At 43.0% G+C, this 24,487-nt stretch overlaps 1 protein-coding gene across 1 annotated transcript in view; it reads left to right on the top strand.

Annotated features, from left to right (window-relative positions):
• Positions 1–11,906: 11,906 nt before the first annotated feature.
• Positions 11,907–24,487, top strand: part of MYH9 (myosin heavy chain 9) — a 71,046-nt gene continuing 58,465 nt past the window's right edge. Inside the window, exon 1 of the mRNA XM_082075313.1 lies at positions 11,907–12,061. The gene's annotated coding sequence lies outside the window, so the exon portion shown is untranslated. The remainder of the gene's footprint in view (positions 12,062–24,487) is intronic.

Raw genomic sequence — 24,487 nt, 5'->3', positions numbered from 1 at the left:
CCTGCTGCTCCTTCCCAAAGACTGCCAGTGTTCACAGAGGGAGGTGCATGCTGTGACATCTTTCTTTTTTTCCCCCAATTGGAAGAAATTGAGTCACACTGGGGTAATGTCCTAAGGGCTGGCAGCAGGCCCAAAAGCAAAGTTACAGCCTGAATCATCACCCATCATACCCCTATCTTAGCCACTGTACGCATGTGGCTTAAATTTTAATGTCCTTGGTTTAATGAACTTATGTCAGGAATTTTATGTGCATAGCAACCTTATCTGATGACAGTGACATTTTTAGCATGTTTACGTTCAGTTTTATTTGTAACCAGTTTCCAGCATAGTTCAGCTGGGTGGATCAGATGGGGTTGGCGTGTGTAAGAACCCAATGCACGCACGGGTAGCTCAGCTACAGATACTGCAGGGCTCCAAAGCACATCCAGAGGCAAAAAAGATCTGCAACGGAGTTTGTGCACCACATTTGCCAGCTGCAGCCTTTCACACACTCTCTAGTGTCCAACAAGCAACACTGGTGGGGCTGGGGAGTGGGTTGTTTGTTTTTCCTTTCTTTTTTTTTTTCTTCCGGTTCTCAGTACTATCACAACCAGATGGGAATAGGTTTCCCACGTTGGATGTGGGGGACTCTCCAACACAGCGCTCCCAGATACCCACAACACTACAAATGCAGATATTTCTGCTTCACCACAGCTCCAGCTAGTAGGAGGTATGGGGGAGAAGGGGAGGGGAGCCAGGTCATTTTGTCGTTTGAAATTTAAACAGCTGGATTCAGTGAGGGTTCCCAGGGTTTTTCCCGGGAAGGAGGTCAGCGGCTTGTGCGGGCAGATCGCCTGGGAGCAAGCATCAGGAGTGCCCCTGGAGGCTCCACCTCCGCAGCTCTGCCTGCAGCACAGCACTCTTGACCATATAAGGCTGTTGTTGTCGCAACGAAAAAGAGCCATAAATAGTTGTATGATCGTTACCTGACTCTCTCTGTGCAAGATCGGGCACCTTCCCAAGTGACTCTTCCTGCTTCTCCACTCCAGCTCCGGGAAGGCAGCGTGTCCCGTGTCTCTGCTCATGGATGTGCAAGCCCAGGCCACGAGGTCCCATATCTGCAGGTGCTCCGCCCTGCATGACTCCTTGCCTTGGACTGTTCAAAGTGTAGACAGCCTCCTGCCTGAGACTACTTGCTTGCTTTACAAAGTTCTCCAGGAGGGTGGCTGCAGCTCACATGCCTATTTGCCTTTCTTCATCTGCTCATGGGCCAAAAGTTTCCTTAGTTTGAAGGGCAGCACTTTCATTCTTCAATTGAGAGTGTATGTACAGTGGAAGGTGTGGGAGGAGAAAGAAAAACAGTACAGCAGGGCAAAACAAGACACTAGCAGAGATGGTAAGCAGCCCTATGCAAGCTATACCTGCTTGCTTCTTTTCCAAGGTGCAAGATCCTGCAGGAAAGGATGCACCCGAGCGGGGGACACATGGCAGGGAAGGAGCTGTGCTCACCAGCATCTAGGCAGGGATCGCACCACCTGGCTGAGCTTGGCCCTAATCCCATAGCATGGCTGTGGCACTTTTCTTGCAGGGTTGCCTGCACCCTACAGAGCCCCTGGGGACCTGGGCACATGGGGGCACACAGCGAGGGAGACTTAGCTGTGCAGTGCAGCCCCTGCTGTCAGTGTTGAGGGAGGAGGCTGTCCTCTGGGCCTTATCCTTACTATGTGAGCCTTCAAATGGCCATCTTGCCCCATCTTTTCTCTCTAGGAAGATGATCTTCCAAGGGCATATTGCCCTTTCTTAGATTAAGTGCATTCCAGAGGGCGAATACCTAAATGAAAAGGAGAACTTGCTGCCTCCTAGGAGAAGCTTAACATGATGAGGAAGACACCAAGGGCTGAGCAGCAGCAAAGCCCTAGACCAGCAGTCAAGAGACCTGGTGTATCTGTCAGACAATTATTTGCCTGTTTCCTGATGTGGCTGAGTTTTATTCCTCCCCCCTTCTCATTTTTTCTCTAAGTAATGAAGCAATTCATTGTCAGTGCATATTTTAAACACTGACTCTCTTGGTTCCTGTCTTAGACCCAGCGCACACTTCCCAAAAGTTTCCTGTGGGCCCCAGCTACAGCAGTTTAAACATTTTCCATCGTACGTGAAGCAGCTCTGTGCTGCCATGGGGTCCTTGGTTCCCTCACTTGGCTGGTCAGTCAGGGTAGAGTCCTGTACCCAGCCCCTGCCTGGGACCTACTGCAGGCATTGGGGCCATTCTCAGCCATTCTTCACCTCTGATTGACGTCTGACACTGCGTTAGTTTGGTCAGTTTGAGTTTGAAAGCTCTTTGGGAAAAGCAACAGGAGCTGATCTTGGCTTGAGAATCAGTCTGTGCCACTGAAACACAGTGAGAAAGGAGGACCATGGTTGGATGTGCAGCAATAAAGGGGGGAATGCCTATCTTCACTAGATATCTATCTTTACTAGACTATCCTCAGTCTCTTCCAGAGAGGAGAGGCAAGGTTGCTGCCAATGAGAACTGCTATGCTTGGGAAGCTGCCACTGAGAATTATGAGTTTTCCCCTAGACAGTCTTTTCCAGGTCTGCTGGCAGGCCAGGAGACACAGACCCTTTTGGGACTGTAGGTTGAGCTGGTCTTTCCCCAGTCCCACATAACCGCGGGTCCACTGCTTTCTGGGCAGCTCCTTGGACACAAGAGAAACCTTCAGGGAACACAGATCTAGAACTTCAGGTATGCTTGAATATCTGGGTGCCTTCTACCTTGTAAAGGTCTTGGGCAAATAGCACTATCACAGGCAGCAAGAGAAAGTGTGACACTGCCTGGAGACTGAATCATAACGTGCTTTTCCCAATACAGTGGGTTAAAGTGCCTCACTCCACCTTTCTCAAAAAATTCAACAGAGAACATGATTAGACAGCAGCAGTGTGAAAGGTTTCATTCCAATACAGGGTGTAAAACATTTAGCATTAAGATGGCAGTTGTCTTTATAGTACAGTTCTCCATCATTGGGATTGCCTCTTTTTGAGGCAGAAGGACTGCTCCAAGCCCCTGGGTTTCTTCCTTCCCTTGCTGGGAGGTAGAGGGAAGAGGAGGGGTACCCATGCCAGCATGGCTGGCACTTCCCTGTGGGACATCTTGGTGCCAAGAGGTGAGGTCATTGCTATCAGGAGGAGGCGTAGTGTTGGCAGGAAGGAGGGCAGAGGCCTCTCCCTTCCCAGCTGTTGTGTGTCTCTGGGTTTAAGCACACACTGAGTGGCCAGCCAGGACGCTGGCAGGCAAAAAGATGTCCTGTGGGCCAAGCAGGGCCCTCTTTTTAAAGCAAATTTTGCTTTGCAAATGGAATGGATGGAGAGGGTCTGGAGTAATTACAGCTTGCAGCTCCTCTCGCTTTCTTCTGCTTCCTCCTGCTGCGGGGGTGAGGGTAGCTCTCATTTCAGGGCAGGCAAACCCAGAGCAGATTCTTTCCCATCCCAAGGCATTACACCCAGAGTCACTTCCAGGGGACCATAATCTAGATTTTCAGTTTAGAAGGAGACTTTACACTGATTTGAAAAGACCTTGGGCTCTGGCATCCCGAAGACGCACAACAACCAGCATCTTTAAGTGCTTCTAATTATACCTTTCTTTTTTTCCTCCTGGTTTACATATTTTCCTCTTTTTTTTTTTTTTTTTCTTTACTTTGCTAATTAGAAGGCTAATTTTAGAAATTAGACTTGTCCACTCTGGAAAACTAATAGAAAATTATTAAAAACCTGGTAGCATGAAAATGGAAGTAAGCCTGGGGAAAGGTAATTGTTTATAACTGAGGGGTTTTGTTAACTCCTGTGCCTAATTAACACACTACAAAGGGGAGCCTTTGTTCAAATTTCCACACCCTACTTTCTCAATTAAGGTACAAGAGAAATCATAATAAAAAGAGCTTGAAGACAGTTGGTATGTCCCATAGCAAAGCCAAACCTGATTTAGCATTCCTTAAGTTAAAAAAAAAATACACATACCTTCTTTTCCTGCATATGATTCTTTTTTTCTCCACATAGTGCAATGCTCTTTCCCATGTATTCCTAGTGGGACCAAAAACCTTAAATTATGATATTCATTGCTGATGTGTTTTTAGCCCACAGGAAAAATGGTCTGGGATTATTATTTTCAGGGTTATGATGGCTGCTAAAAGAAACTTCGCAGGAAAGCTGAATCATCGGGTGAGCATCTTGTTTTCATCTTTTTGTGCTTAGCTATCCCACATCTAAGGGGTGGCTTATGAAAATTCAAAAGGCTTTTATACATGTACATTCTTCTATAAAGAGTCAAAGAATTATAGGCCTCTGTGCTGTCTCGCAATTAGCCACAAACTTATGTACAGGTGTGTGTTTCAAGTTCAGCGTTAGATGCAGTTGTAATCGGGAGAATGGTAGAATAGCAAGTGGTTTAAGGGTGCTTTTATGCCACGTGTAGACAGAAATGACAGGGAAGGAATGGACAGGAATTACCACAAGTTGAATGCCTTGACCCACTAGGCAGAAGAGAGCAGAGCTATCTTCTCATTTTGTGCTTTAGATTTGTATCATATTTGGGTCTGTAACTCAAAGCCCAAATATTTTCTTCCACAAAAAATCTTTTTTTTTTTTTTTTTTTTTTTTTTTTCTCTAAGCCGGTGCAGAAAGCAGCAGTGCCTGCAGGACTCTTTCTATCCCAGCCCAATAAGCTGCTACCTCACATAGAGGAATTTCACAAGAAGCCCCTAAGCACCTCTGTCCTGCAGATTTGGTTCCTCTAACACTTTCCTGTTTCTTGGTAGCTGAGATATTGCAGAGCAGGTGCTAGCCTGCAACTGGGCTGCTCAGCAGCCTGCTATTTCTCAGACGGTGTTGTTTTTTAACAGAAGTTTTGTGTTATGCAAACACATAGGGTGCCCAGTGAGTTACTTTATTTGTTCCAGAATAACCCCAGGAAAGTGATAAATGGGAAAGAAGGTGACTGTGTTAAATGGAGCTCATCTGCACCTTCGCTAAAAGGTGGTTTCCCACAGTAATGGCACCTCATGTATCTCTGTTGGTATTTTCTCACATCCAGATAGTGAGTCCCAGCTCATTATCTGCCTTTTGTGCCAGTGCTGTCAGTTCAGTCTTCTGTTCCATCCACCTGCCTCAAACACGGGGCTCAGAATAAGGGCAATGCATGAATCTTCTTTGTGCCCAGCATCCTGCACTGGCCCGTATGTTCCCAAAGGCAGAGCAGTCTGCCAAATATGTACAGAACAGTCCATCCTGACAGTGGGAGGCCAAAGGAGCTGGGAGAATTGAGGAGGCTCTCAAGGGAGCCAGAAAAAGAGTCCCAAATGTGGGAGGGAATCTTGGCAGAAATTAAAGGGGGGTTGTTGAGCAAAGCATGCGCTGGCTCCAGACGCACAGAGCTTGCAATATGTTATGCTGAGAATCTGTGGATGTGTTTATAAGACCTTCCGCTGACTTGCAAGCATAAGGGATGTAGCCTCTTCTTATCAGAAAACTGTGGTCTTCAGTCTTGCAGAAGAGGGAGAATGAATGCTTGCGTAACTTCACATCAAGTCCTTTTTCTGGTTGTAACCCAAAAGAATGGTCCCGAAGTTTGGGTTTGACGAAAACTAACTTTGATTTCTGGCAGATAAAAGTGGTGTCTTTAATTGTGGCAGGCTAGAAACGAGTTAGTTCCCCTGCAGTTCCCACAACAAAGCTACAATGAGAATCTGGATGACTTTCTACAGCACTGGAAAAATCCCTTGTTCCTAGCATCTCTTGGGCATACTAGAATATTTCAAGCTAGTTTCACTTTGTCCTCAGCCAGCTCCCTGGAATGAGAACCACAGAGCCACTTCATTTGAACAAATATTTGGCCTTGATTACTATTGCAGGCTGAGCCCAAAAACAAACAGCAAACATGAGGTAAGCTGAGAGGCACCATCACCGGAGCAAAAGCTCACGCAGTAACCTCAGGAAAGGGAGCAAGCTGAAAGCAGGGATACTCTCATTTTTTTGTAAGGGGGGGGTAAAAAAAGGGAGACTAAATTTCTGCTAGGAGAGGAAGAAGGAAGTGAACATCAGTTTGATGCCTTTTGTTTGGAGGTCTGTTAAAGATGACGGATGCTGAAAAGCAATTAAAACAATGAAAAAAAATGTGAAGTAGCTAAACACTATCACCTTTATGTATTCTCTGAACTTGGTCTTGTTTTCCAAATAGTCTACTCACCCTGCCACTGAATTCTTGGTTCTGTGAAAACATGGCCCAGTCTGAGACCTAGGGAAGGAAAAGAGAAGCAAAGGTAGCATAAGCCTTACCTTATCACGATTAATTAATAAGCATTTGGATGGATTTGCTACTCTCTTAAAAGTATTTTTTCTTATAGTACCTGACCCAAGCCTGTCAATTATGTTTTGCTACCTGAGTGTCACAAGCATGACAACTGTAGGGTGACAGAGGGGCTGGGGAGGGATGTTATTCTCCTTTCAGTCTATCCTATGCTGAGTAAGAAGAATGCCCCCAAGACCTTCTAAACTCTGGAATCCAAGGCATTTCTTACCCCCTCTGAGAAAGGGAGAAAGAAAGGGAGGTATTTGAGATGTTAATAAGGGATCCTTAGCAATTGTTGAGCAAGGGAGCTGTGAGGCCAGGACAGACAAGCCTAAAAGTACATGCATGATACTGGCTGAATTATCACTGAAAGAACCACCACAGACTGTGTGAAATGCTCAGTTTGTTTTCTGCAGCAAAGAGTTGCTGAGCTTATTTAAGGCAGGTACCAGGATGTGTTCTGCTGGCATTTTGGACAAGTCTGGCTAGGTCCAGTGCAGAAAACTCAGATTCCAAATCTCAATTTTGGGGCAAAGATACTTCTGCTGGCCCTGTTGGCCCTTTTGTGAAATGGTGTTGGATGCCAGCTTTCTCTGAATTTAAAGCTGAATAGAAAACAGTGAACAGCAAGAGAACAGGGCTAGAGGAAACAGGGTTGGGAAGGGGATATGCTGAACTAAGAAGTGTCTGTTGCTTAGCACTGTGCTTGCACTTACATGACAGAGATTATTATATTAGAATTCCTTGGAGGTAGAGCTCTGGGCCATTATTCCTAATATGTCAGGTCAGGAATGTGGCGTCTCTAACCACGTGTAATGGAGTTATAGTACCATCTTAGGGTCTGGAGGAACTCACAAGCTCCAAGAAGAGCCTAAGACAAAAGTTTTCATTTAGGTGTGTTTCTGAGGATACTTCCATGGCTTCAGTCAGAGTACAGCTGGTTGATAACCTGCTGCCCCAATAAAGATCCTTTCTACAACCTGGTGTCACTCCCACTTTATTGAAAGGAGGGACTCAAGATAAATATACTTACTGCGCTACAGAACCGATGGGTAGAGATTTATGCCTCTGCATTGTATTCCAACTGAGGAGAGATGCTGTATGTAAATGCTTTGTTTTCCAGCTGCAGGTCTTGTCATTAATGTGTTCAGAAAGTAAAAACATGCTCCCCTTTTTCTAAAGCTGAAGCAAGAACCACAATGAGGGAGCAGGAGTTCAGCAGGTTGTTCACACAGGACTGTGTGGGTGGAAGGTTGGGTAGAGGTGAAAAGTAGAGTAACTGTTTCAAATGCTAGAGTATGCCACGTACAGCTACTCCCTTCCTCCCCAGTCTTGGGGTGCAGGTATAGATCCCTCTTAAATTTTCTCCATCAGTAAGGTCCATCTGAAAGCTTCCTGTCACAGAGCCTCAGTTTAATCATGCTGATCCATCTCTCTCTGGGCCTATAAACTAGATCAGTGAACTGATCTTTTTTCTTAACCTTCTTTTTTTACTCTACTTCAGTGACCCAGTTTACAATACGGCTTTTGAAACGTCTGCATTAGCACTGCTGGGGCAGTGGCAAACTATGACACAGCCCTAGGAAAGAATGGCCAGTGGGAGAACAGACACCACCTTTGACCAGCTTCACTCATGAAGAGGGCATGATGGAATTGCACCTCAACATATGAAAATGAGCCAGTTAAATTGTACCATTCCATAGCCATGCCAGAAGTTGGGTAAGCATACTAAGGGTAACATCATTCTGTAAGAGAAGGGCTACTCTCCTCCTAACATCTGCTACTGGCTGCTTCTGAGACAGGTTCCTAGGCCATGTTTTCCTTAATGTGGTTCAGTGCAGCTCCTTTGTGTCAGCTGCTCCTGATAGAATTTGGATGAACAGAGCTAGAGCTTGGGCTTAAATAGTTAGTCGCTAAATTTGTAAGCTCTGACCTCTCAGTGGAAATATCACTTGCTTTCACTCCTCCCACACCTCAAGTTCATGTCTTTCTACCTTCTGCACTCTCACAATTTAGATTTGGCATTTGTTACAGGAGCAGAAAAAGAGAGAATTGGTATAAGGGGTAAAGGAAGTTATGTGCTAAGAAGTGGTGCCTAAATTGCAGACAAATTTCACGTTGTTCAGAGAATATAGGCATGAAGTCCACTGACACATGTGGCTTTCTTCTACAGATCCACCTCCAAAGAACCATTTCCTTTTGTTACAGTACATGAAAACCCTTCAAGTTCTCAGCTGCATTTATAGCTTTGTATCAGTGTACATATTAAAGCCACTCTAGAGCTACTTTTTTCTGAGAAATTCTAATTATGAATCTGCACTGAAACTACTGATGTTTCAAGCTTTTGCAAAAGCAGAGCTCAGGCTTCTTAGCAATACCAGATTGTGACATCCTCCAGATCTGTACTCATGTGGCATCTGTCTAAAGACGCTGTGGTTAGTGTTTAGCAATGTGACTTCTCCAATGAAGTAAACACCTTTTGCCTCTATCACTCTTCTTGTTTCACTCTTCTCAGGCTTGTCAGTAAGAAACTAGTTTTGAAAGAGACTTCTTCTGCCTCACAAAACATTGGAAATTATTCACCAAAATGCATTTAGCCACTTTGCCTGTCAGTCAGATATAGCAATGAAGTATCCTGACATTTAGTTTTGATGACAGAAGTGCAGGCTTCTCTCAGGACTCACTTTGTTTGCCAACAAACTTAAGCTCAGTTGTCTTGGATTAGATCAATGTAGGCTGAAACACTGTAGTTCAGCAAAGTGGGCATTTGCTTGTCCTACAGATAAGGCTGCCAAATTGAAGTGAGCATCTCTGAGTGCTCACTGTTTAGCAGATTTTTTTTCCCCTCCAGGAATATGACAATACCATTAATTTAGTCCCACCAAACTGGTAAATCTGTCTGCTGTTGAGATGATGTTTTTCAGAATTCAATGACCATTACAGGTTTATTCTTCCAAAGGATGCTGGCTTGCAAACATTGATGGAAAATACGAGTGAGGTTGATCAGAAGGATCCAAATAAACATTCTGTGAATTTGCAGAAAGTAACAGATGTATAAAATATGGTAGTTTTTTTAGTCATACTTGTTTCTCTCTGAGGTGTGTCTCCTTTCCTGGGTAACTTCCTGCCACCAGATCAACACAAAAACCTGTTGCACTTATTTTCAAAGTAACCAAGATACGGAAAACAGACATTTGAAATCTGATATGCCTCAACTACCACTCATCTACAAATCTGACCATGACGGTAATAACAGTTTTCAAGAGAGGCGGGATATACTTTCTATTAAGGGAAAGGATGGTGTAAAACCTGCAGCAATCCTTGTTCTGAGCTCAGTTTTGATGCTTTATTGCTGAGGTGTTCAAGGAAGTTTTTATATTGATTAAACAGGAGTGGGACCAACTGCTCAAATGAGAAAAAAAAAAAAAAGCCCAGGAAGATAGTCCAGCCTGACCTTAGACTTATATCTTACCATCAGGAAGAGCAGAGTACATATGAAAGTATGAGAGTCAGAAAGGAATCAGAAAATAATATTAATAATTTTTTAAAAATGCCCAGTATATATGCTCTTCAAAAATGACTTTATGGCATCTTTTTTATAACCTGCATTTCATGGTTGCATTCATTACCTTTTATTTCCCATATTACTACTGCTGTCAGTTCACTCTGCCTTTTGCATTTGTTTTCCCAACTGAGATCTGCTATTTTTCTCCATTAAAAGCTTTATTTAGACTTGATATTGCTTTCCTTCGCTCACCTTTCCTTTTCAGCCACTTGGCTGAAGAGGCAGTCTCTCCTGTTCTTAAATTTTTTTGAGATACATAATTATGTCCACTATTTTCATCCTGCTTCATTTGTGGGAGAATTTTAAAGCCCTGTTGTTCAACAAGTAAACATCCTTCCTGTATGTTGGTCATGTTTTTCATGGATCAAAATGCATCACTGGATACTGCAGACCATTTTACCATCTAAGGTAAACCCTATCTGGTTATGTATGTATCTCTGGTTGTCACAATTCCACCTTCCTTTCATTTTCTGCCTTGATGTACTATCAAAGACCTATCCTGTATGTTCCCTTCTCACTGCCAAATTAAATTCTCATCTCTATTTGGTACCTGTGTTTACATTTCTCATCTCCGCCTTTAACAATTACGCCTCTGTATCCCTGGTAGTCAGCTGTACAAACCTCTCAGCAATTTCTCCCACCACCTTTTGTGCCTTGAGATACAAAGGTCTGTCATTGTTTCCAAACTGCTGCAGTGAATCTTTCTAAGCCTGAAGCGTTTCACTTGGACAAGAGATGCTTACCGAAGACACTTCTCTGCTAACTTCTCTCTTTATTCAAGCCTCTTTAACTTCATCTGCCTCTTCCACCTTAACTTTGATATTGCCACCAGTCAACTTCACCTTGCATTTTCTGTCATTGGCACCTACACCTGCAAATTTGCCCTCCTCAGTGAAAGTAGGAAGCCCCAAAGGGAGGGAGCCTTGTATTTCTGCATGCTTGTAGAGTGTGTAATAAAACTCTTCTGCATAGCAGGATTTAACACCTGGATGCATATATGTTGTGATCTTTTTAGAAGGACTTTTGTCTTGCACCTTGGCTACCACTTCCTCCTTTTTACCGTGTACTCAGCTTGAAGAGTGCTGTACTAAATGCAAAGAGGCAGCATTACATCACCTCTCTCTTTTCACACCTGTTACTGGCATGCCTTTTCTAAATCAGTTTCGAGCATTTTTTAACATACAGCTCCGGCCACCCAAGCACCTCCGCGGCATCACAGGCTGCTTGTGCCGATGCTGCTGCTTGCCTCAGTTCTGTCCGCTTATGGGATGAAACCAAATTTTTCACTTGCATCTTCCTACCGCGGTTATTTTGCGTTACAAGACCACACGGTTGGGTGGGGACTTCTTGATCGGGCGGGGATTACCCCCTCTGCCCTCCGCCTCCCCATTTCCGAGGGCTTCTGGCACGGCCCCGGGAGGCCGGGGCTGCAGCCCATCGCCCTGCTCCCGGGGGCTGACCCCGAGTTCCCTTCCCCCGGCCCTGGGGGCACGCTGGGGCCAGCAGAACCGAGGCGCTGCGGAGTGCCAGCGAGGCAGCGCTCCCGCAGGAGCCGAAGCTGACGCCCGCCTCGGGTGCCCGCCCGGCGCGGGGCATTGTGGGGCTGGCCTGGCACGGCCTGGCGCGGGGCATTGTGGGAGCGGCTTGGCACGACTCGAGGCTGGGGGAGGGGAGCGGGGAGCTCGGCCAGGCCCCGTGGCCGGCGGGGGGAGGCCGGGGCGCACCGCTCGCCTCTCCCGAGCCCCTCGGCGGCCAGCGCTGCCGGCCTGCGCTGCGCCGCGCCCCGGCGGCCGCGGGGCGGGGCTGGGCTGCTGAGGGGCAGGGCTCCGCGCGCGCCCGGGCGTTGCTAACTGCCCCCTTCCTCAACGGCTCGCCGCTTCCTCAACGGCTCGCCTCCACCCTGCGACCGGCTTCTATTGGCGGCGGCGGCCGTCAGCTCTCTGCGGCTGGCTCAGCCATTGGCTGGAAGTGCCGCGGGGGGGGCGGTGGGGGCGGGCCGGCGGCGTTGCTGGGCCGCGGCGGCTCCTCCCGCCCGGGCGCCTCGCAGTGCCGGTGAACGCGAGGCGGTTCGCGGAACCTGCGGGAGGAGCCGGCAGCGTGAGGACGCCACTCTCTCGCCTCGAGGAGCGCAGCCGCCGCCGCGGCGTTTCCCTCCCTCCCTCCGCCGTAGCCAGGCTCAGGTGAAGCCGGTCGGGTGGGGTGGTGGGCGCGGGTGGCCCTGGTTTGTCCCCCTCTGGCGCCGCGCTTCTCCCCTGCCGGGTTTCGCGCCTCTTTGTCCGGCTAGGGGGAAAGGGTGCCGCTCTCCTACTGCGCCGGTCCGCTTTCCCCGCGGAGCCGGGCGGGAGGCAGCCCGGCCGGGCGCCGACCTGCCGTGCCTGAGGTGCTCCCCGTGCCCCTCGCCCTCCCAGTCTGCTCCCTCCGGGCCGTGTGTGCCACCGCGCCGTGCGCCGCACGGGTGCGTTATGCCCAGGGAGTTGCCTCTGCTCCCTCCCCGCCCAGCTAACTGGCCTGCTCGGAGGTGAGAAGGCGTTATTCGCGCTCTTTTTCACACCGGACCGTCCTCTCTCCCTTCCCTCTTCGCGTTTAAGTGTCCGTCCTTTGTAAGTAACGGGTAGGGGAAAATGGGACCGTTTGGCAGCTGTCAGGACTGCAGCCTGAGTCACAGGCTGACAATCCTCCTGCAGACATTGCGATGGGCTTGGCTTCCGCTCGCAGATCTCGACTTCCTCGTTCGGTTTGGTCTGTACGGTGAAGCCAGGAGAGAGGGAGGAGGGAGTGACAGGGCAAGATGAAGCTTGCACTGAAAAACTCTTGCAGATAGCTTGTGCTTTCAGGCATCACCTCCAACTGAGTAGGAAAAGTTCTCCGGCTTTTAGTGATATCGTTACCAACTTTTCTGCAGTAGGTGTGGAAAGTAACAAGTTTCATAGCCCCCGAGGGTGGTGTGTACCTAGTGGGTTTAATAAGGGTTGCTCCCAATTTGCCTCAACTCAAGGCAAAATGAGTTTTAAAGCAATATTATGCTTCTGGTAACAAACTGGAATTTTTCAGAATTTAACTGCATTGGTTGGGAAGCTCTTCATGCAGTAGCTGTTAATTTATTTTTTTTTTTTTTCCGCCTTACAGTTCCATTCCTTCTCTTTTTTTTTCTTTTTTTCTTTTTTTTTTTTTCCCCCTCTCTCTTGAAACACGGTTGTGCTCTTCTTCTTCCATAGATATTTCTTTTCTATACTAAGTCTTGATGTCCGGAGCTGCACTCTGTCAGAGTGGACTGAGAACCTAAGCTTTTTTTCTAAGTCTGTCCTAAACAGGGTAACCTCTCATTTACTGCACAAGAAATTTGTGCTTCAAACTTGAAGAGATATTGTAGTAGATGGACTTCGACCTGCAGACTGTGATTCCTGTGCCCTACACTATAAAGAAATATAACTTAATTTTCATGGAGGCTGTTGAACCATGGCTTGAAGGATTAAATGACACATGCCCTTAACTCATATACATCTTCTGTCTGGAAGTCTAGATATGGTAAAGTTTTAACTCCAAAGTAACAGCGCTCTAATCAGTTACTGCTTGTGTAAAGATCCTTTTGAAATTAGTCACCAGGTAACAATGTGACTAAGTTCACTTATCCGTAGCATTCCAGTAAAAATGGCAAATCATTGTGCAGATATGCATTGACTCATAGGCGCACTGTCTGCAACTGTAGCGCTCTCTCCCAAAGTTTGAATGAGATAAGCAAATATTTTTGTTAACTAGAAAGTTGTAATGAGGGGGAAGCAATTGATAAATGTACGTGGAGCTGCCATTAGCACAAAAGAGTTTTGAAGTTGTTAATCACAATTGCCAAAACTGTATAAACACGAGATTGTGCTGCTAATCTGACCTTGTAAAAATAACTGCAGTGAAATCACCCAACAGTTCTGTGAAGCTCCACGTCAGGTGGAACTGTTTAAATTGATGTGTTCTCCTTGATGGCTTTATTTGTTGCATTTACTTATAGTCTGTGCACTGTCTTTCTGGAGGTGGACAGGCAAAAGTTTCAGTAATTGTAAGGGAGCTGCAAAATTACTAGTAGTGGATAGAGCCTGGTGTCTGAACTTCTTGTATTTACTGACCTGGAACCTCAAAGTGAGTGTGACCAGCAGTAAGCTGGTGGAAAATGTGGTTCTTTTTGTAATACGGTATCATCTCTTGGATACTTGAGTTGTATAGCCAAGATCTGATTTTGGAAGTTCTCTGAAGAAGAAACTTTGACCTCAACATTTGCTCTGCGTGGGTAGCATATGACTGTTTCTGTATAAACAGGAAGACTAAAGAGGCAGGTTCTGTCTGTCCCAGAAGAATGGGTGTAGAAACTGAAAGTGTTTTATTGGACTTTGACTGCATAGATTGTTAGGATATACCTACCATGGTTCTGGGTTTATGTTTTTTTTCTTTTAGGTTATTCCTGTGAGAAAGAAAGAGCCAGGGTGATATTTTCATCTGAAGAGAAAATGAAAGAATTAAGCTTTTTTCATTATTTCTTCTAGGTGGATTTTGATATGCTTCAGAATGTTTTAAGAAGACAAATACATTGGGAGAGCCACACCATGGGCTTATGAGCTTTTAAGTGAATCAGTAATGAATGAATAATAATAATAATAATAGAATAAAATGACTTGTCCATTAAAGTTACAGGAAAGAGATTAGAAGAATTTCTCACTTAAGAGGCTGAAATAATCTGTGTTGTCCAGCGCATTATTTTGGTGTCATGAAAAATGTTGGAGAGTGTTCAAACTGTGTAATGGGTGGTAGCTCTAATACTCGTGTTTGAATTGAAAACTGTCTGGTGGAGTCAGATGCTACAGGTGGTTAAATCTCTTTGCAACACTGCTTGGCACTGCAAATATTTCTGCTCCAAGTGCTGAGGCTTATATTTACCGCTGCAACAAAGTATCTTGAAAACTCTTAACGGTTATTATCTTGGCAGGTTTTATAAAATAATGTAGTAAATGTTTATAATAACTAATAATACACAGGTTAGTCCTGTCGGACTATTCACACACAGGTACAAGGTATGTATATTGGTGTGGCTGTGTATATTGGTGTGGCTACTGACTACAGGATAATATACTTCAGTTGTATTGGGAGATTAAAAATAGTCTGTCTATACCCCAAAATTCAGGTTTTGTTCTGTTAATCTCCAGGATACTGAACAGATGGGATGGGGTACGTCATAGGTATTGTGATTTCTGAGCTGATTCTGCTGAATCTTCTGCTTCTACCCCCATCCCTAGGCCTGTGTCTTGCCCAGACTTGTGTCACATGAATTGGTGTGACTGTAATAGGGTGAGATTATAAGTGGACCCACTGGAGGTACAGGAAGCCATCTGGTTAATGCAAGGTTTACTGAAAGGGGAAGTCAAAGTTAAGGTTGTCTTATCCCCCACCCCTGTGTACTATGTTGGCTTTCTTGCCCGCTAGCTTCAGGTGATCAGGTAATATGCTGAAGCTGACTGATGGCTAAAGTGTGTTTTAGAGGCCTGGAGTTAGTGTGCATGTCTACTAAAAGGTGTCCAAATCTTTAATCTTGAGTGTTTGATTTAATACAGTTTTGTTTGTTTGACTCCATAATGCACTTGGTGCCCTCTAACATCCATTTTTGTCTTTGATTTCTTGTATAAATATCTTATTAGTCTTTGTTTTCTTGGTTTCTAATTGAGGCATAGCTGTTTGCATGTTAAGTAGAGAAACTGTGTGCCTGATGTTAAATCTTCTGTGGGTTGGAAGAAAACTGTAATAGCATGGGATTGCCTACAGCGACATTGTTTTTGCTGGCAATTGCTCTAGCTTAATGGTAGCTTGGTGACCTTGTACCTTAAATTTATTTTCAGTTTAAGTACACCAGGGTTCTAATTGAGTTTCCTAGTGTGCAAAGAGATGGAAACTAACAACCTGATTTAAATAAAATATGATGAGACAAAAGCTTCCAGGGCAGAAGTTGCATTTGTGCTAATGCAAATGGGTGTTGTCCAACTAAATGAAATGCATAAGTTTACAAGTTCATCTTAATTATGGTTTATCCGCTTCACTTTTTCCTTTAGCGGCTGTGGGAACTTGTTCTGAGTGCTTGAAGTAATAATCTCAACGCTGATTTGTCTCGCAGTCCTGGGCTACTGTAGTGGTTTAACATCTTCTGACCTCATTCCATCCCAGTCATATTCAGTATAATGGACGAGTCCCTGTTTTCAGTTAATGGCCATTTGGCCTGTTACCGTTCAGCACAATATATTGCCTGAGAACCCTAAAAAATCTAAAGAAATAGTATTGTTTACAGTTTTTTAGTGATGGAACTGAGATGGGTTTCATTGTACGATATGTGGGAGGTAGTACTGCTAAGTTATCCTTTTTAAACATGGCAAAGTGGAAACTGTAAAATTGATCTAGCATACTTGTCTACTGCAAATTATTTCTTGTAGAAGTATTACAATTGTATTGCTGTTGGATGCAGAGAGTTCTAATGAAATATAACTCTGCATACTGTGGTTTGACTCCATGACCCCTTAATGAAATTTATGCCTCTAGAGTTTTGTACATTGAGTTTAGATTCTGCTTGTCTTCATGACGAGAAGTCTAACTTTCTCCTAATGCTGATTCTGCTGAGAGTAGTAAATAAAACCACATGGATGAGTGATTTCAGTAAACTCAAGCTAATAATTAATATATGTTGAGGGAAACTTAACTTGGAAATCTGTATCATAAAGTCTTCTTAACTGATGAATACTTCTATTCATCAAGAACTACCATTTTAATGAGTCTCTGCAGGAAATCCATTGTGATATATGCCTCAACACAGAACTGGAGTTCTGATTTGAATGGAAGCAAAGTTGGCGTTCAAACTTGTAAGAAAAGAGGTTTAGAGAAATTTTACAACTCAACTTTCACAGTCCTGTGCAGCCAGATTCTTTTTTCCTGTTGAGCAGCTTCCTGTTTAAAATCTAAGATTTCAAGCATGCTCTTGTAATAGTTTACTTCCCCTTTTATTGAACACATTCATCTGTGTTTTCATTTTAAGGTCAAGACTTCACCAGTTCACTTGAATTTAGGCCTTTCTAATCAACCTTGGAGGTGGTGTAGATTTGGCTATGGTTAAAGTCAGTTGTGGCCAACACTCAATCCAGCAAGTTTTACTGATGTACTTAGAGTTGATTTAAATACCCAAGGAAAAAAAAATGGAAATACTGAATTGAACCTACAGCAAAATTTCAATTAAAAAATATAATTTCTGTTGCTTCTGCCTTTTTCTCCAACTGTGACTTAAAACAACTGTTCTGTCCGTTTCTAGGTAAATTTTTAGTCAATAAGCTCTTTTTGACAGGGACTGTTACACTGTTGGTGTACTTGCCATTTAGTGCAAGAGATTCCAGTCTTGCTGTGCTCTGAATTGTTAAAATCAATTATTTTGAGAAAAGTGTAAGTACAAATTAATTGATAGTCTATTTTAGGACTTACAGATATTTTAATAAATGTAAGATGCTTCAATGTAATAAGTTGGCAACAAATTCTGAATGTAAATCTGAAGTCAAAACAATGAACTGGATGAGAAAGTTCCTGGGTGAGCACTTGGAACTAGTTGGTTGATGAAGTAAATAGACTTTTGACAGTTTTTTAATGTAGATAAAGAAAACCACTTGCTGGCTTCCATTTTGGCCATGTCATTCATAGTTTAAAATGTAGAGGAAGGTATTTACATTTTTCTTTTGTCTTCTGTTTTTTTGGGGGGAGTGGGTGGCTGTCTGTGTTTTTTCACTGGGTTCAATTAGTGGAACTGGTCAGAAGGGATGGATATGAGATTAAGGTGTCCAGAAGCAGGCAATTTAATTAATAAATTGCTGACTGCACATAACTATCTGGAAAACAATTTTAGTTACTTGTAAATGTGTCTGAAGTAGTCCAAGAAAAACATTTTTTTTGGTATTAATGGAATTTTATTTTTTTAGCGGAATACTACTCAACATATTGTGTTCTTCATAGATGATGTTCAGATGTCTTTATTGCTGTTGTTTAGAGACAAAGGTGTTTTTATCTCTTTTTCACATCAAGTAAAATGTATTCAGACTTCAAAGAATTGTTTAAATAAATGGGTATGGGAGTATGGATACAGATGTATGGTAGACTACAATAACTAAGTAATTGCATACTTGAAACTGTCGTGTTTCAGTTGGATGTGTTTGCTTACTGACAAAGGGAATTTTCTTCTGTAAAAAAGCATAAGTACTAAATAAGATTTCTCCATGGGCACAAAAGCTCTCTAAACTGTGACTTAGAATTTGTGACTTAAACCAGTTCGCTTAGCTTTTATTGTCTAGGTTATATTGCAGTATGAATGTTTATAGCAGATACTAAAGTCTTTGACCTTTCATTACACAGTAAATTATCCTGTATTGTTTTAATGACTGTTCTGAAGTCAAAATTTTGCGTAGATGAGCTTGGAGTTTAATGCAGTATATGCTGGGAAATATAAAGTAAGAACACACTAATGTGATAAAGATGATGTATTAGTCATAATTTTTCTTTTTTTAAAGGGGATTGCAAATTTATTAGACCAACTGGTGTAACTTCTGAAAGTTATATATCTATATATTGTCTGCATAGCACTGGCATATACATGTGCACAGTCAGTTTATCATCTTCCTCCACATAGGTGGAGTTAATCTTTTTACTGGGCAAATTGTAAGTATTTTCCTAATAGGCAGTGCTATTATTTTTTAGCAGATTTTATTTCTTTAATGTTCTAAAAACTTGATGTAGATTTAACAGATAAATTTGCTGCCTTGTATTATACCAATTCTTTCAGGGAAAAGAACAACTGCAGTAATGGTCAGCTCTTGGCTCATGCAGATAAGGAGAAGAATATCATAGAATGGTTTGGGTTGGAAGGGACCTTAGAGATTGTTTTGTGCAATGCCCCTGCCATGGGCAGGGGCACCGTCCCCTAGACCAGGTTGCTCAAAGCCCCGTTCTGCCTTGAACACTTTCTGGGATGAGGCACCCACAGCTTGTCTAGGTAACCTTTTCCAGTCTCTCACCACCACAGTACTATAGTGTATATAGCTGTGGAGAATGTTGTTAATTACAGTGGAAACACATGAAACAGTTCTGCTACTCTATGGTCAGTATTTCCTCTATTTCCTCATGTTGTTTTTTATCCTGTTATGCCAGAAAGCAAAACTTTGTTGGAAACTTCCAAGTATTATTTGCCTCCTTTTATTGGGACTGTGGAATGCCCAAGTATGTCAGTTCCCTATCAGAATGGGATAATTTTTTTTCAAAAAAAAAAGTATTTTCCTGTAATACCAGACTACAGAAAAATTTACATGCTGTAGAGCCATGATTGTAACAGTTCAGACTAGGTTCCTACTTCAGGTGCCTTTGCTTTGACTCATTTCACATTGAAAGATGAGTCCTTTCTTCTCCTTTAGTACAAAAATCAGTGCTTCAGGAGATCCAGACAGGAGGGCATGGCTGGGTGAATTCTAAAATAAGAGATGTCTAATGCTATTTCTTTTTAGAGACTGATATATCTGACATTCGGGAAAGACAGCATAGGTCAGGAAGGGAATAAGCTAACCATAAAATGAGTGTGAGGCTGAGGTGTACAGAGCAGGCACATGTTCCTTGTACGCTCTGCTGCACAGGAGGTTTTCTCCAGAACATTGGTTGTAATGGATAGCTAAGTAAGGAGCCACGAAGCTGTGCAAGACTTTGAGCACAACAGGGAAATGTCACAGTCAGAATGTTTCAAAGTTTTTCAGACTGTCTTGAACATGATACTTATGCTCTGCAAAGTTGTTTTCAACCTGGCCTTCTAATACATCCTGGAGCATAAGGCTGTGGAGCTCTTCTTTCAGTTCAGGAGTTGCTGTTGTTTTCATGTCCAGAAAGAGTCATGCTTCTCCTGTCCCCGACCTCCAAAGTCACCTTCATAAACGGAGGTAGGTCCTCTTAACGTGTTGCTATGCAAAGCTAGAAGAGTTGAGAACCAAACTTGCACCCTGCAAAGGTGTCAGACTTCTGTGCCAGGGTTTTTGCCTGCCATCCCCATAGCTGGTGTTAATGGTAGAGCAGAACTATTTGAAACACTGATAAAAATATGAGATATAGCAGAAGACTGTACATGGTCATAATTTGGCACAGTAGGTTGAGCTCTGTCTAGAGAAACTTGATTCCCTGTTGCAGTGTAAAAATAATCTTTTTTTAAAATGGCTTGCCAAATGTATTTGCACTGATTCTTGGTTCTTTCCAACATGAACTGGAAGAAAATAAGCATTATTGATGCAGAGATCAAAGCAAATTCTTAGTTAACGTAAGCAAGAATAATTGCTCCTGTAAAATGACTTTATCTTAGCCACATACATACGAAATATTTGTTTCTAAAAGAGGGAGTGAGAACCATATTTCACTCCTCTCTATTTAGCTATAATTGTTTTACTCCTTGTTCACTCTTGTGATGAAATAAAACCTGGACTTGACAAAAGATGATAGGGAGTGCTAATTGATATAGAACTGTGTATTGGAAGAGCTGTCTTACACTTCAGTGCCTCAGAGAGTTCTTGGCAGATATCTTTTTAGCTTTAAATCAGAGTATTAGGGAAGGGATGAAAAGTGACCCTGAGATAACAAGGACAAGCTGAAACTTTCCAAGCTCTTCCTCCCTCTCTCATGCGATGTCCCTAGGGAATTCTGCATGCCTGATCAAAACTTTTGCAGTCCATTATGCCCCTAAAAACAAGTCTTCCAGCAAAACAGCTTGAACAGCAGGGATGGGCTGCAGTTTTCTGAACTACAGCTGTCTCCTTAAGTGGGATTACTTTGCTGAGTGGTCACAAAGAATGTGTTCTCCCCCTGGAATGTTTTCCTTGTGGGCACACTGTCTCTGGAAGAGGAATTCTCTTCTCTGCTGAGAAGGCATGTACTGTACGTGCACTAATGAGAAACAACAGTTGCAGAAAGTGTATTATGCAGGATTGTAAACTTTGAATATTTATTCAAAGTGAATGGGGTTGGGTGGCAGCCAGCCTAGCTTTGTCATGCTAAAGACTGGACTTGAAATCAACAGAAGGCTACCCTCCCCCTCCCTAAACCAGCCTTTGGTGTGTTTAAACAATGTGCACAGGCTTCATAGAACTGATTAACTTTATTGGTGCCATGTACATGGTAATGTGTCTTTGTGTCTTGCTGGACTGAGAAACTGCAATTAAAATAGGGGTAAGCACACCCTCGCTCACATTAACTTAGGGAAGCTATGCCTGGCCCTCTTTGCCCATAACGTACAGTGGTTAATTTCTTTACAGCATGCAGTGGGGTTGCCCAAGATCATTTCTGTGCTTGCATAGCACATGGTGAAGCCTGTACTATCCTGTTTTCAGTCTTTGATACCCAAAACTAGCCTGTTCAGATTGGCATTAATTTTTGTTAAATCTGCTTGTGCTGTGCTTGTAGCTTCTGTTCTCCCAATCTTGCCATTCACTTGAACCCAGTGGAGAGAAAAGGTGACTACGAAGTGGCATGTAGGGACAGTGTCTTACTTGTGTGTGGTTTTGTGGCCTTTGCAATTTGCCGTGCAAAGTCCCGGCTTCACAGAGCAAACATCCTGTGTCAGCTGTTACAGTAGAATATGCACGTGCTGCTTCACACATAGGAGAATGTGGTGCTTGACAGCTGATGAAGAGAGCTGGACATGCAGAAACTGAGAAACCTTTATTCCACATTCATTGTTCTGAGGACACATGCCAGATACCTTTAGACCACCTGGGAGATGCAGAATTCCCTTCAACTTCTTTCTTCTGTCTTAATGTGTAGTCTCGTCAATAGATCACTTCTGTGTAATAGAGATCTAAGTTATACATTAGATAATTAGATTCCTCCTCTTTGATTCTTGGAGCCTTGTGCATACAAAGAGGCGATTTTAGTGCTCTACCTTGAGTTTAACTTACAGTAATAAACATGGTAGTTGGCAAGTCTGGGCAGCACTACAGTCAAACTGAATATGCAACAATAATTGCCAGCAATCTGCATTCCAATTGTGAAATAAATCTTTCAACAATGCATTGTGTGCGTCAGACTGTGACTAGAGAGGAAAGCAGTGAACTACAGTAAGCCTAATAGCAATCATTATGAATCCCAAATAAAGCTGAACTAGAAGAAATGAGCCTGCATGGCAGCAGAGCCTTCTGAACAAAAAGGGTAAGTGTAGCTGAATGCCTTCAGCTCAGGGCACGGTCTGTGAGGGAGTATTAATTGCAAACTTGTGTACTTGACTGATGATGTATTCTCGATAACTGAAATTCATTATTATTGAATTCAGTCTGAAGCATCAGGCACTGGTGTGCCACAATATACTGAACTTGAGAAACAAGGAGATATAACCAGTCCATCAGCTCAGCTTCCTGCCAGCTTTTCCTCTTTCCTTCCTCTCCCCCACCCCCCTTGCGATTAATTTCTCACCCTTAGTAATTCAGACTTCAGTTTTTATATAGGTGTTACTTACAAATTGGAACAGCTTGTGCTAACAGAACTGTGGTGTTCTCCATAAACATCCTGGCCTGTGGAGCTGTGAAGTGTCAGCACAGTAGGTCCTAAACAGATGAGATCTGAACATTTTCTAACGATTACAAGGGAATTATAGGGAGTTTTTTTTGGTGGCTTAGGTTTTGGTTTTTAAAGTCAGTTCATGGTCACTGTAGGCAGTTTGGCCACTAAAGTCTACTTACTGTGCTTTCCTAGCTGCACCAAATGCAACTGTTTCTGTTGTTTTGATGAACTGTGTTCAGCCGGCTGGGGAAAGTGAAATAGTTGAGTTTGCAAACATAATGCAAGTATTAGCTGTTCAGATTGTACTCTTAACAAGGATTCCCATCAATTGAATGTTACTGACCAAATTTAATTTGAATCATTAATTTATTCTTGAAGTCAGATTATTTTTTAAATGCTGTGTATTAACAAAGAATTAGGTCTCTTCATCTAAGACAATTTAGTTGTTACTGAAATGGGACTGTAAGTGACCAAGAGTGCTGTAATTTTCTGGTGCAGAAGTCTTGTCTTGCCTGTAGAAATGGTATACATTCCTTTTGCTCTGTGAAAGGGCTTTTTGTCTTATATGCCATTCTCTCACAACCTGCTAAAGGTAAGCCTGTTTGGAAAATGTCATGAGAACTTTGTTCCTGAAATATTATGCTTTTAAAATGTGACCTGTATAAACAAAGGTAATTGAATTGTTTTAGTCTAAATGTGTTTGCTACTTATTCTTCATTCTTTTTGGCACCCTGAACTTTAGGATAGTTCCTCTTGCACTGTTAGTATAAATGCCACTAGACAAACCATGTGGGGGAATCATTTCATGTGAAATCACACGAAGTTTTTATAACAGTGCATTACTGGTGGATATGAAGCAGAAGAAAACTTCTGGTAATTACCCACATATGTCCCTTTTGACGGAGGCTTAGCCTTATAGCGAAGCTCTGAAATGGTTATCTGAATTGGTAAGTACACAGTACATGTATCTGGTGATGGTATGTTCTCTGTAGCCCATTATTTCACAAATTTTTCATAATTTATTGAAGTAGGGAAATGATTTGTGATTAAAGCTGTCGTTCCAACGTAATAATGCATCTTTGCTAATAATGAGGCTGAAGCCTAAAAAAACCTGTGTGGCAATCCCTACTTTAATGGTGGTTTGGATAACTCAAATTAGAAGTGCTTTCCTTGCCTAGCTAGTGCTCTGATACTTGTTAGTAAGTGTGATGCTCTAACTGTTGTTGTCAATGATTCTTTGAATATATTAATTCTATTTCTACTTCAGCCATTACCTCCATAATTTAGCATTGCCCAAGCTCATCTTATTGAGCAGTGGCTCAGTCCCAGAAACAATTCTGTGGCTGCTGACAGAATAAACATTGAGGGGGGATAATACAAATAGTCCTGGAAAATTAAATTGCAAACAGATAATGTTCTGTGCTTTTAGCAGTTGCAAAACACTGTAATCCAAAGGAAGGGACCTTATAGCAGAGACAGATTTTAGACCTTTCCAAGCCAGACAAGGTGTTTGTTTCCAGGTTTTTGGGAGCATTTGATACTTTAGGTGGGGAGAGGAGTGTGTGAAGTGTCTCGTAATACAAGCCTTAAGGCTATGGTATTGTAGGAGGCTAAAGGCAAACTTTTGTCCATGTGATTGTATTCAAATGGGGTTTTTGGATAATTCTGCTTAGTTCAAAGGGAACGCATGGCATCTTAACTTAAACCCAGTGTTTAATTTGTTCATCTCAAAAGAATCTGCGGGGAAATACGTATGTGAAGGGTTCTTGACTTTTTTGTTTTTTTTAAGGTTGGACTACATATTAATGTCTTGGTCCCATTCTATTCAGGACTGTAGAGGTTCCTTTGTAACTGTATGGCATCTTTGTGGCAACTATGTGGTTAGTTAAATAGCAAAAGAATGTCCTCGGGCACCTGAAGTAATGGAAAAACAAGCAATATTTGACCAGCGTGTTTGTCAGACTGCTATGAACCACAATAAGGGAGCATACTAGGTTAACAGGGAAGTGACTGTAGTAGTTCATTTTTTGAAA

Source organism: Streptopelia decaocto (genome assembly GCF_964273445.1).
Source record: "Streptopelia decaocto genome assembly, chromosome: 1".
Lineage (NCBI taxonomy): Eukaryota > Metazoa > Chordata > Aves > Columbiformes > Columbidae > Streptopelia > Streptopelia decaocto.
This window is presented reverse-complemented; position numbering and strand designations above follow the sequence as displayed.